This window comes from Dipteris shenzhenensis, chromosome 20 (assembly GCF_047967505.1).
Source record: "Dipteris shenzhenensis isolate YYH24624 ecotype China chromosome 20, Dip_SZ_1.0, whole genome shotgun sequence".
NCBI classification, from domain to species: domain Eukaryota; kingdom Viridiplantae; phylum Streptophyta; class Polypodiopsida; order Gleicheniales; family Dipteridaceae; genus Dipteris; species Dipteris shenzhenensis.
Window position 1 is genome coordinate 2452314 of NC_141615.1, and position 13062 is coordinate 2465375.

At 44.2% G+C, this 13062-nt stretch overlaps 1 protein-coding gene across 2 annotated transcripts in view; it reads right to left on the bottom strand.

Moving 5' to 3' along the window:
• Positions 1–13062, bottom strand: part of LOC147889127 (oligomeric golgi complex subunit-like protein) — a 130090-nt gene that overhangs the window by 91012 nt on the left and 26016 nt on the right. The gene's annotated exons all lie outside the window — the stretch shown is intronic.

Below are 13062 nucleotides of genomic sequence, written 5' to 3' on the forward strand. Positions count from 1 at the left end.
TCAACAGACCTTAGACCAAAGTTTCCTGAAATAATCCAACGTTTGCATGTTATTGACTTTTTAAAACCTTGCAAAACAAACAGAAATATCTGCAAAACCTTTGGGATGGTGTTCCTGATTAGAGGACAGAAAATGATAATCAAAGCATGTTTTCCTCGGCCTGCTGCCTACTTCAACTTCAAATTTGTGCATCTAACCAAAGATCTCCCCTAAATTTGGAATCCTTATCATAATAGCTCGATTTTTTTTTTTTGCAAGAAAAGTATGAAAAAAACCCACAAAAGCAAGCTCTAAGGGGAAATACATCAAGCATGGCATGAAGAAAAAGCCACTCGAAACGAGTCCACAGAAAACCTCAATACAAAATGGAAAGAAACCTCTTCGTGGAGAAGTTCAAGGGGGAAGGCTTTCCCACGTGGCAAACCAAGATGCAATTGCTGCTTATGCGTGAAGGAGTTTGGGATCTTGTTGAGGATGACCAGGTTGAGTTACTTGATCAACATCAAAAGATTTGAAAGCAGCATAATGCTAAGGCTATTGCCCTCATTGGTCTTTGCTTAGCTGACTCTCTCATCCATCATGTGGATTTCAAGTCAGCAGCTAAGCAGATTTGGAGTCGCCTCGAGACCTTCTTTGGTAATAAAATCACCAACTCTAAAGCCTTTTTGAAGCTCAAATTTTATGATCTGAAAATGGAAGAGAGTGATGAGTTGAGTGATCATCTAGCCCGGTTTCAATCTCTTGTTCAACAACTCTCAAGTTTGAAGAGTGTCCCTACTGATGAAGATAAGATGGCCGTCCTTTCATCTTGCCACTACCACATTTGATGATATGGTGGCCCTTCTCATTGAAAAGGATCGTCGCAATAAGGAAGCCGCTCTTGCCTCTCCTATTGATCATGCATTTAATTCCACAAGCAAATGGAAGACCAACAAGAACATTATTTGCAGGTTTTGCAAGAGGAAAGGACACTTTGAAGCCCATTGCTTCAAGAAGAAAGCACAGGAACAAGAGAAACATCATGCCAATCTTCTGGCTGAAGAACCACTTGAACCTGAACAGTCCCCGGAGGAGATACATGCAGCTACAGCAGAGGTTCATGGCCTCTCTCTTGATGACGAGGATCCTTTTGACCAGGGTTGGGCTTTCTAGGCCCTTATGCTATGTGTGTTTGTGTTGAGTCACATAAAGGTTCTTAGCCTTCAATTGTCCCTCTCAATTGAATGTATTTGGAGTCAATAAGAGGTACTCTGCCCTGGATTGTCCCCCAAAAATGAATGTATTGTCTTTTACTTTGGTTGATGGTATTGACCACCCAGTTCAGAGTAAGGAGGGATGACGAGTGATGGTTTGCCCTTGTCGGTCGCAAGTTGACTGAGAAGTCACTATCACACGGGAGGTGTTGGATAGTTGGACTTGCTCTTTGCAGTATTGCGGTGGAGGGGGGATCGGTCTTCTCTTTGCATGTTGGGTCTCGCACTCTTTGCTCTGAATAGGGGTGTTGGAGATATCATAGCCAAAGAGTGTGGTGATGTGATGTGTTAGTGTGAAGTACTAGGTGATCTAGTACTAGTCTATGTGAGTGAGTCTTGTGTGAGTGCCACGTGTCACCATGGGACTTGTCCCATATGCACTAGGTGCTAGTGTGTGAGTGAGTAGCCTATATAAGGCTTGTATTTCACTTGTCTTGATACACTTGATGAATGAATGAAAGCCTTTCTTCATGTCTTCATTTGAGCATTATTTCCTCACACCCTAACTCTCTCTCTCTATCTCCCTTCACCATGTTTCTAACACAGTTGCCCCCAAGGCACAATTGCCTAGGGGAAACTTACACACCCACATCCTGCGACCTCGCCATTTGATTACCGGGGTCGAGGCCACATGTGAGCATCAAAACTCACGCCCTCGTGGCATCCCCCCTCATGGATTGAGGGAAGGGGGTTGTGCATACCGTCTCCCCAGCTTCGACTACAGGGACTTTGTGTATCCTGACACCAAGCCTAGTCTTCAGGAACTCTTTTTCAGCCTTGACATTTCTTCCACCTTTGGTGAGGCAGTGCTTGGTATTCCTTTTGATAGGGTGTCTTCCTCCTCGAGTGGACAAGATCTTTCCCTCATGGATTTTTATCAACTTGGTTCGCTTCCTCGCTCTTTGAGCAGGAGGCCTTTCCACTTGGAGGGGTTTCTTTGCGCGTAGGTCGGGTAAGGTGTTCCATGCCACTTACTCCCGTAAATGAGAATTGTTAGTTGGAACATACAGAGCCTTGGTGGTGTGCCACATCGCCACCATAGGCAAATTATTCATACTTAGCTTCATCTAGGTGTTGCAGGGGGTGCCATTGATATTCTTTTTATTCAAGAACACAAGTTGGATGCTAGAGACTGTGCAAGTCAGCTAAATTGCTCTAATGCCATACGTTTTGGTCCCCTTCTTTCGGCATTAGGGATGGGACTTGCATTGCAGTTTCAAATTCTACGCTCCCTCGTTGGACATGGTATCATTTTTTCCTCGAGAGCTCACTGGGCCATTCTTTTAATAGGGGGCGTAAGATCGACCTTCTCAACCTCTACACCCCTAATGATTGAGGGGACCATGTCCTATATGGAAAGAACTCTCTTGGGCCTCCATTGTAGATTATTTGATTATTGGAGGTGACTTGAACATGGTGGAGTTGCCTTCTGACAAGAAGGGGGATAGAGAAGGAGGCATTCACTCTTTGAAGAGAACAACCTGGGATGCCTTCCTATTTAAGTTTAGTGATCCCTTTCACAATCCATCACAGACTCTCCAATTCTCATGGTCGATCAGATGCCCATTAATGCACGCATTGACAGATTTTATGTTGATGATTGGGCTTTGGATAGAGCTAGCTCAGTACGTATTGCTCCTAGGGTTTCTACTTCAAATCACTTTCCAATCATTTTGATGATTTCCAAGCCCTTTGTCAATATCATGCTTCTATGCAGAGGAGAACCTCACTGAGGCAGTTTTGCAGATTTGGGTATCTCATATGCAAGGTGGGGTATTGTCGCCTTCACATATGGCAGCAGCCCTTTTTTATATTAGTGACTCTTATCACTCAGTCACGAGTACCAAAAGGTGTGAGACTCTCAGACAGTCCATTGGTCTTCACCAGCAATTGACAAACCACAGAGGGAAGTGCAGAAACGGCCTACAGATTCTTGGATCCAAGGGCAAGTTGCTACAGCAAGGGCTCATCAGGAGACATGGTTAGATCAAAGAGAGCAGAGTATGCCTTTCATGCACCATCAAAGAGCAGAGTATGCCTTTCATGCACCAGAGTCCTTTTGGATTCAGATGGTTGGTAGAGTCAATAAGCATTTCTTCTCTACTCATGGCCCGAGACACAAAGTGGAGCGAGTGTCTCACAGCTTATTGACTCTAATGGGATATTACAGACAGATCCTGATGCGTGAGTTTTGAGTTCTATTTTTTGAGTCTCTTCGTATAGCACTCAGCAAGGGCCTTGGTGAGCCATTGCATAAACCCATATGTAGACCATCTCATGGGCTATCCATAAATGCCACTTCTACTATAGTATGTGCCTTGTAGGCCTACTTATAGTCAGTTAGGACTATTGGTACAGTTAGTTTATGTACCATCTAGGTCACTTAGGACACTTAGTCTAGTTAGGGCATTTAGCCCTAGGGCTTTGTTATGTTGGCTCTCCCTTGAGCCTCCACACTTCAGTTTAGCAGCAATCTATTACAACATCTCGTTTTTCTCCTTCTTGCTTCCATTTTTGAGCTTCCATTGCTTCCTACACCCAACAGTGGTATCAGAGCAAGTCAAGGATCCACCCTCTCTGCCATTTTCAACCACCCGGAGCCCTTCTAAAGCCATTGGGAGCTGTTTGGGCAGCCTGTTTCTAGCTGGTTTTTTGGTTTTCTACACACTCCTAAGCATCTGTGGCCTCTCCAAGCATTTCTATCATGGGAAGTTTGCATTTTGGAGTGCCCACTGCAAAGGAAGACCTATTTTGGAGCATTTTGAAGCATTTTTCTGCTGCAGCCGCCTCATTCTAGCCTGTTCCTGCTCCGTACAGTGCATTTATTGCAAGGCGGCTCCACACGTGTGATTCCGTACATTTTGTACGGACTGTACGGACCATTTTCGCCTGCATGTATTGCATTTCCAGCACAGTACGGACCTGCTTGGAGGCTTATCAGATCTTGGGCCCTGCTGCAGCAATTTGGAGCATTTAAAGCCACCGACTTTGTCTTTCAGAACTTGCTGCTGCTGTTTGTAGACATTTTCTAAAGCCCTGGTGCCCTCATTAACCTTGGGCCACGAGCTTCTCACACCTTGCTGCTGCTGCACTCATTTTGAGGTCTATACATGTTATTCCAGCTTCTTTCAGCCCTCTTATTTGCCATTTCCTGTCCTTTTTGTAACTCCTACAAGGGTGACAGCCTGTGCTCACATTTGGAGCCTTTTCTTTGCTGCATTTTGTGAGCTACATCATTTGGTAAGCACCTACTGCAAGGTTTCTTTCCAATTTCTGCTTCATTTGCATTTTGGAAAGGCCTCGTGTTGCCTTTCGGGATTTTTCTTGCAACAGGTACACCTTGGGATAGCAGAGTCTCTTGCAGGCATATTGAAGCTTGGGCAGATTTTTGTTACTTGATTTTGAGAGGTTGCCTTTCTCTCATTTGCTTTGCCAGTTGGTGCATTTGTCTTGTATTTCAGCACCATGTCAGGTGGCAAAGATGATTTATTTGGGATGATTGGGACTGATGACAAGCTTGATAGCACCAATTGTTAGAATTGTAGATATAATTCAGCAGTGACCAATGTAATTTAACAAGCTAGTTAGGGGCACTTTTCCCTCTTTAAGAGGTTTTTCCCCCCTAACCGCAGTTAGTTCACTAACTATGGTTGGTGACTACTAAGGTTTTGTCACTAGGACAAAACCTTATCTCTCACTCTTTCAGTTGTATACTCTTACACTCTTCTATTGCAACTAAGCTTTCAAGCTTTCAGCTCTCAGCTCACTCTCTCTTGCTCTCTCTCTCCCCAATACTCACATTTGGTATCAGAGCCTCGTTGAGCTCCTACTCCCTGCCCAAGCTCCTCCTACCCGGATAGTTCGTGCTCCTCCTCCTACTGCATATTAGCCTCCATCACCAGCCCACAAGCTTTTGCTTCATCTCCATTGTCGTCCGTACAATCTGTACGGACTGTTTACGTACAGTCCCGCACTGCACTTGCGTCACTCGTCCGGACCTGCTACTCCAGCACGCACATACCTATGCTGACGACCGTACGATTTCCCTGCTATACCTGCTGCATCATCGTTGTTCGTACCTGCCGTACCCTGCATCATTCCGTGATCTGTAGCGCCGTACAGCTCGTACCTGCAATCACACCGTCGCAAGTAATCGTCGCCGTACCAACGTGTACCTGTTGTACCTACTGCAGCTGTACCTGCACGTACAAGCCGTATAGCAAGTCGTCCTACCTGCTTCCATACAGGTCCTGATTCCGTACAGCCTGTCATCGCCGTACATCCTGCAATCCCGTCCGTACCTGCGATCATACGACCTGCTTATCCGTACAATCTGTACTTGGTCGTCTGTATTCATTGTACCAGCAGTAAGGGAATTCAGTCTTGTATCTGCTAAAATCTCTTTCTCAAATATGGCCCACCAAAATCAGAATGATTTCCAGTTCGGTGGTCTTTCACAGGAAGACAAGTTGGATGGTACCAACTACTCCCTCTGGAGTTTTATGGTACACAATATTCTGATTTCTCGCAATTTATGGGATTATGTGAATAGGGGTAAGATCCGACCAGCAAGTATGGCACCTAATACCCCTCCTCAGCAAGGAGGTGGAAGAGGTCGTGCACAGGGTGCAGCTGCAGAACAAGTTGTTGGTGCAGCTATAGCCACTACTCCAGAGCAGAAGAGATGGGATTCACGGGATGCCTTAGCTTTGTCATGCATCTCTCTTTCAGTGAAAAGATTTATCATTCCGCATATCCGGTCGTGTAAGACCTCGAAGGCAGCATGGGATATCTTAGAAAGCATGTATGCAGCCCGGAATGATGCAAGGGTATCTTTCTTGAAAAGAGAGTTAAGTAATACACATATGGAAGAGGGTGACTCCATGTCAGTCCACCTCACAAAGCTACAGGATCTCTGAGAGCAATTATTGAACATAAATGAGATTATTCCTGATTCAGAGATGATTACCACCACTCTGAATTCTCTTCCTGAATCTTATCTCAGCTTTCATACCTCGCTGAACTTATCATTGAGGGGGGGTGCAAATCCTCTCACCTTTCATGAGTTGATAGGACTTTTGCTTCAGGAAGAGCAAACCAGGAAAAACTTGGCTTCACGTGCAGGTGAACAAGCTATGCTCTCAAAGTTCAAGTCAAAAACAAAGGGACAGGCAAAGACATCAGTAAATCAGCCTTCCAGTGGGTCAGGACAGCCTTCACAAAAGGCTAAAAATGATGCAAGTAAGCCCAAGAAGAAGGGTTTTTGTCATTACTGCAAAAAGCCAGGTCATCACATTGTAGAATGCAGGAAAAGGCTTGCAAAAGAGAAGAAAAACAGCTCCGGTATGGCTGTTTCAGATTCAGCTCCTCATGCATCTCACAGTGGGGATGCTGCAGCCAACTTTGTTGGACAGGATTATGCCTTTTTATCCTGCATTTCAGATTCTAGGCTGGCTGCTCCAGATGCTTGGGATAGTACAGCCACTTGTAATGATGATACATATGCATTTTTGACTTGCAGTTATGACTCTTCTACGGATGCATCTGATTTCAGTGTCAATGAAACACTGAATACTTGGTATTTTGACAGCGGTGCATCCAAGCGTATCACTTCTAGGAAGTGTCTCTTTACTTCCTTGCATCCACCTCCCGTTGGTAAGAAAGTCACTTGTGCCAATAACTCGTCATATTCAGTACGTGGCACAGGAAAAGTTGAGCTTACTGCCATTGATGGCTCAATTTTCAGACTTTCAGATGTCTTATATGTGCCTGGTATCACCAAGAATCTTCTTTCAGCGTCCACTCTTAACAAGGCTGGATTTCAGGTCATCTTTGAGGATGACAAATGTGCTGTCCGAGACAGGGAAAATGATTATGCCTTGAGATTATCTGGTACTCTGCTGCGTGGGCTTTTTCAGCTTGATCTTTTTGAGAAAAGAGCAGCCCATGCTCTTGCAGTTTCTACTCCTACTGCTGCCATGCAGAATGCAGAACTATGGCATGCCCGATATGGCCACATGCATTACAACAGCTTGATGACACTTCAGAAGCACTCTATGGTTGATGCATTGCCACCTCTTGAGATACCTCCTCCACATGCCTCTGAAGGGTGCATTTTAGGCCAAATGCATAGATTCCCCTTCAAAAAGGATGGTTCAGTTAAAGCTGTACGCAAATAACAGCTTATACACAGTGATGTCTGTGGTCCCATGAGGACTCCATCATTGGGTGGTCATCTCTACTTTGTTACTTTTATTGATGATTACTCCAATTTCACTTGGGTCTTTGGGCTAAAGCGCAAATCAGAAGTGTTCATGGTGTTTAAACACTTTTCAGCCATGGTTGAAAATGAAACCGGACTCAAGATACAGACATTGCGCACAGATAGAGGTGGGGAATACTTGTCTGCAGATTTTGAAGCTTTTCTGAAAGGCAAGGGTATTGTGCATCAGCTCACAGTGAGGCTGACCCCTCAGCAAAATGGCAAAGCTGAGAGGAAAAATAGAACTCTTATGGAGATGGACAGATGTATGCTGAAAAGCAAACACATGCCTCACAAATTCTGGCTTGAAGGTCTGACGTGCACCAACTACATTTTAAATCGGGCTCCCACTAAGGCTTTGAAAACAAAAACTCCCTATGAGGTCTGGAATGGGAGAAAGCCTTCAGTGGATCATTTCCAAGTCTTTGGATGCCTTGCATATGCTCATGTACCAGTTGAATTTAGGCACAAGTTATCAGATAAGGCAATTAAGTGCATATTTGTTGGGCACAATGCAGAAAGCAAGGGGTACCGTCTCTCCAATCCTGCTACACGCAAGATCATTGTCAGTAGAGATGTGATATTTGCAGAAAATTCAGCTCACACTCAGGCTGAATTTCATAAGCCTTCTTCTTCAGAGGATGTTTTTGAGGGTTTACTACCCATTGCTTTGGGTTTCCATGCTGATATTTCTGATGCAAATCAGAATTTACAGCCACCTCCCGATACTCTAGTTCAGCCACAAGATGTCTTACCACCTCCACAAGAAGTGAAACAGGTGGTTCAGCAAGAAATTGCAGACATACATGCAGTAAAAACAGTCCCAAACTGGCTGTTACAGACTCTCAGAGAGAGTAAGATTGATGCTCCATTACCTGGCAGGACTCGCAGTGCAGCAAGGCACATGGAAGGTGCTAATTCAGTGGAATCAGCATATGCAGGTACTCTTCTCGATGAGGAGAAGCCTGCAACATTCGAAGAAGCAAAGGACAATGTGCATTGGATGAATGCCATGCACGATGAGTTGCAGTCCATTAAGAAAAATCAGACTTGGGATGTTGTAGACTTGCCACCAGGTAAACATGCCATTGGCACACAATGGGTTTTCAAGGTGAAACGGAAGCCAGATGGCTCCATTGACAGATACAAGGCAAGGCTGGTTGCTAAAGGCTATGCTCACAAAAAGGGCATAGATTATGAGGAGACTTTTGCTCCTACATCCCGGATGACCACCAACCGATCTGTTATTGCAATGGCTGCACATTTTGAGTGGAATGTTCATCAGTTGGACATAAAAACAGCCTTCGTAAATGGAGACTTGTTGGAAGAGGTTTATGTCAAACAACCTTCAGGCTTTGAAATTACAGCAAAATGCACATCACGTATGCAAGCTAAACAAAGCTTTGTATGGGCTGAAACAAGCCCCTCGTGCATGGTATGCCAAGATTCATGGCTTTTTGACCAGCAAGGGGCTACACAATAGTCCTACTGAGAGCACCCTCAAGAGAGACGTGACACTGTTATGTCTCAGTCCAAGTATGTGCAGAAACTCTTGGAAAGATTTAACATGCATGATTGTAAGCCCATAGCCACTCCCATGGAGCCGGGGCTGAAACTCACAATGCGTGATGCAGAAGAATCAGTTGATGCCACATCTTACAGTCAGGCTGTTGGATGCCTCATATATCTCTGCAACACTAGACCTGATATTCAGTTTGCAGTATCTCAGGTGAGCAGGTATATGCACAGCCCAAAAACTATGCATTGGCAGGCAGTTAAGCGCATCTTCCATTATTTGCAGGGCACGAAGTCTTTTGGCTTGTTTTTTCCCAGGGGGGGGTGACTTGCAGATGCATGCCTACAGTGATTCAGATTGGGCTGGTGATTATGACACTAGGCAGTCCACTACTGGCAATTGTTTCTTTTTAGGTAAATCTTGCATTTCCTGGCTGAGCAAGAAACAATCTACAGTGGCTACCTCATCATGTGAAGCTGAGTACAGGGCAGCTTTCACAGCAACAGTTGAATGTGTCTGGCTGCGACGTCTATTTGCTGATCTTCATCTGTCTTTGGAGGGTCCTTCTCCAATTCTCACTGATAGTCAGAGTGCCATTGCAGTGGCAAAGAATCCAGTGTTTCATGCTCGCACGAAGCACATTGAGGTTCACTATCACTACGTCAGAGAGAAGTTGCATGCAGGTATGATCTTTGTGTCCACACATGACAACGTTGCAGATATTTTCACCAAAGCACGACCAGGTGAAAAGTTTGAGGCATTTCGCAGTGCCCTGAACTTATATCCGTTTGGTGATTGATCAGCCTTGTACATGACATTGGCACTGCAGGGGGGTGCTAGAATTATAGATATAATTCAGCAGTGACCAATGTAATTTAATAAGCTAGTTAGGGGCACTTTTCCCTCTTTAAGAGGTTTTTCCCCCTAACCGCAGTTAGTTCACTAACTATGGTTAGTGACTACTAAGGTTTTGTCACTAGGACAAAACCTTATCTCTCACTCTTTCAGTTGTACACTCTTACACTCTTCTATTGCAACTAAGCTTTCAAGCTTTCAGCTCTCAGCTCACTCTCTCTTGCTCTCTCTCTCCCCAATACTCACACCAATTATCCCATGTGGTCATACACTTCTAATGCTACTCCTAGAACACCTACACCTCCTGCTCCAGGTGCTTTGCCTCCTTCACAGGAGCAAATTCAATGGGATGGTCGTGACACCAAAGCCCATGCCTTGATTGCTCTTTCAGTGAAACAGATTGTTGTCCCTCATATCCGGTCTTGCAGTTAAAATATTTGAAGCTTGATGAGGGTGGTAACATGGATGCCTATCTCACAAGAGCAGTCGGCCAACATTGATGAGATTATGCCTAATTCTTAGCTTGTTTCTAATACCCTTGATGGGTTGCCTGATTCATATCAAGGCTTTGCTACTACATTCAGGTTGGTTGCAGGGGGTAATGCCAATCATTTATCATTTGACCAGCTGGTTGCTCTTCTTCTTCAGGAGGAGCAAAGTCGTGTGAATCGCAATGCTTCTATGGGTAGTGATCAAGCATATGCTGTCCATCACAAACACAAAGGTAAAGGCAAGGTTTCAGCTGGAAAACCCTCTCATTCCCATGCTGATCATTCACATGGTGCCTCTTCTTCAGGGGATAACAAAAAGAAGAAGAGATGTAATTTTTGTAGGAAACTTGGGAATGATATTTCTCAATGCAAGAAGCGCATAGCATCTGAAAAGAAAAAGATAGAGTCTGGTCTTGCAGTATCTGGTTCTTCTAGTGCAAAAGATCGACATGAGTCCGCTAATTTCGCACAAGACCAGCATTGGGCTTTCTTGGTTACATGTTAGTATAATCTTGATGTTCATGATGCTTGTATGGCAATTTCAGAGGTTCGTGATGTCTGGTTCTTTCATAGTGGTGCTAGCAAGCACATCACTTCCTACAGGAACTTATTCAGCTCATTGGAGCTTACATCTCAGGGGGGCAGGGTCACATGTGCCAATAATGCATCATATACCGTGAAAGATAGTGGACAAGTTGCTCTTACTTCTGTCTCTAGTGGTATTGTTACTCTAGAGCATGTGCTTTATGTTCCAGGCATTCCTAAGAACCTCATTTCTATTTCAGTCATTGCTACATGTGGCTTTCAGGTTCTTTTTTATGGTGTGAGGTGTGCAGTGTATGATGCTACACATGCCTTTACCATGGTTTTGACGGGCACATTGTGTAGAGGTCTTTATAGACTTGATGCTTATGACAAATGTTTGGATGATGATGCTGCACTTGCCAATGCACATGCCTTCGCTCTTGATTCTACCATGGCAGATACTCATTTGTGGCATGAGAGGTTTAGACACCTCAATTTTGGAGCCCTGGTGAAGTTATATAAGAAAGATATGGTTGTGGATCTTCCCAAAATGCATATGCCTACCAAAGATGTTTGTGAACTATGCTTGCTTGGTAAGATGCACCGTGCTGTGTTTCCCAAGGATGGGAGAGTTGGTGCTTCACGCCAGCTTTATCTGGTTCATTGCAGCTCTTAGGGGGTTCTACTATTTTGTCACTTTTATTGATGATTTCACCACCTACACTTGGATTTTCGCATTGAAATTCAAATCTGAAGTTTCTTCATGCTTCAAGCACTTTATTGCCTTGCCTGAGAGCTGCACATTGCTCACCTCAATACAGACAGGGGGGGTGAATACATGTCGAAGTAATTTGCTGTTTTTTGGCTTCACGTGGCATCAATCATCGATGCACTGGGCTTTATACTCCTCAACAGAATCCCGTGGCTCAGCGGAAGAATAGATCAGTGATGGAAATGGCCAGATGCATGTTGAAAGGCAAACATTTGCCTAATAAGTTGTGGTTGGATGCAGTCATGTGTGTAAATTACATCTTGAATAGATGTCCTACAAAGGCATTGCAGACTATCACACCTTATGAGGCTTGGACAAGTTGTAAGCCTCGCATTTCTTAAAATCAGACGAAATCCCACACGCTCTTTGACAAACAGCAATTTCTCTATGATTCACTACGAACCTCCTCCGTAAAAGACAGCAAACACACTTCCCTTTTTGCTCTCCCTCTCTCTCTCTCTCTACAGAGACAATAGGGCCCAGGACAACATGTCGGGCTGGACCTCCCCGAAGGTATTTTATTACTTGAAGAGAATCTGTTACAAAAGTTCAGCGTAGAGCTGTCTGGTCCTCTCTCCTTTCAAAACGTGAAAAATCCCCTTTATTACAAGAGCTTCAAGCTCATTTCAAATTGGCAACATGCCACTTGTCTAAAATCTAGACTAAGTCCTATTACATGCCACTAAGGGCCACTCTGGAGTCTTCAAAGTACTTGGTCACACGAACCGCCTCCTAGATGCTTGTCAGGCTCCCGTAGTGCTTAGGAAAAATAACTCTTCCTAGTACCTGCAACAATTAATTAAAGCGCACCACCATGGCACCCATTAATTGTTAGCGCTTTGCATGCAAATAACACACTGTGGACTAATTCTAGTCACGGTGGGCGTCCCCACTGAACACATGTGCACACCTTACAAATATAAAAATATATATTTATTCTCTGGTTGACCGGAGTCAACACTCTTGATTATAATTAAAAAGCTTTGACCAAGGGTCGAGGCGCCTTAATTATAGCCAAGTCTCTCCAACCGAAGTTGGCACATCTTAGTTAACCGGGGTTAACCCTCTTGGCGCATGCCAAGTCTTGTTAACCAAAGTCAACACTCTCTGACCGTAGTCAGCTCTGTAGTTCTCTGGTTAACCGCAGTTAACCCTCTTGGTAATAAACCAAGTCTCCTTGACCGAAGTCAAGTTTACTTGACTCTATAGTTCTCTGGTTAACCGCAGTTAACCCTCTTGGTAATAAACCAAGTCTCCTTGACCGAAGTCAGGTTTACTTGACTAGAGTCAAGTATCTTTTGACCATAGTCAATCCCTTGACCATTAAAAGAACTCTTTGACCATAATTAACATATATAAAACACTTTAATTATGATCAAATAAATGGT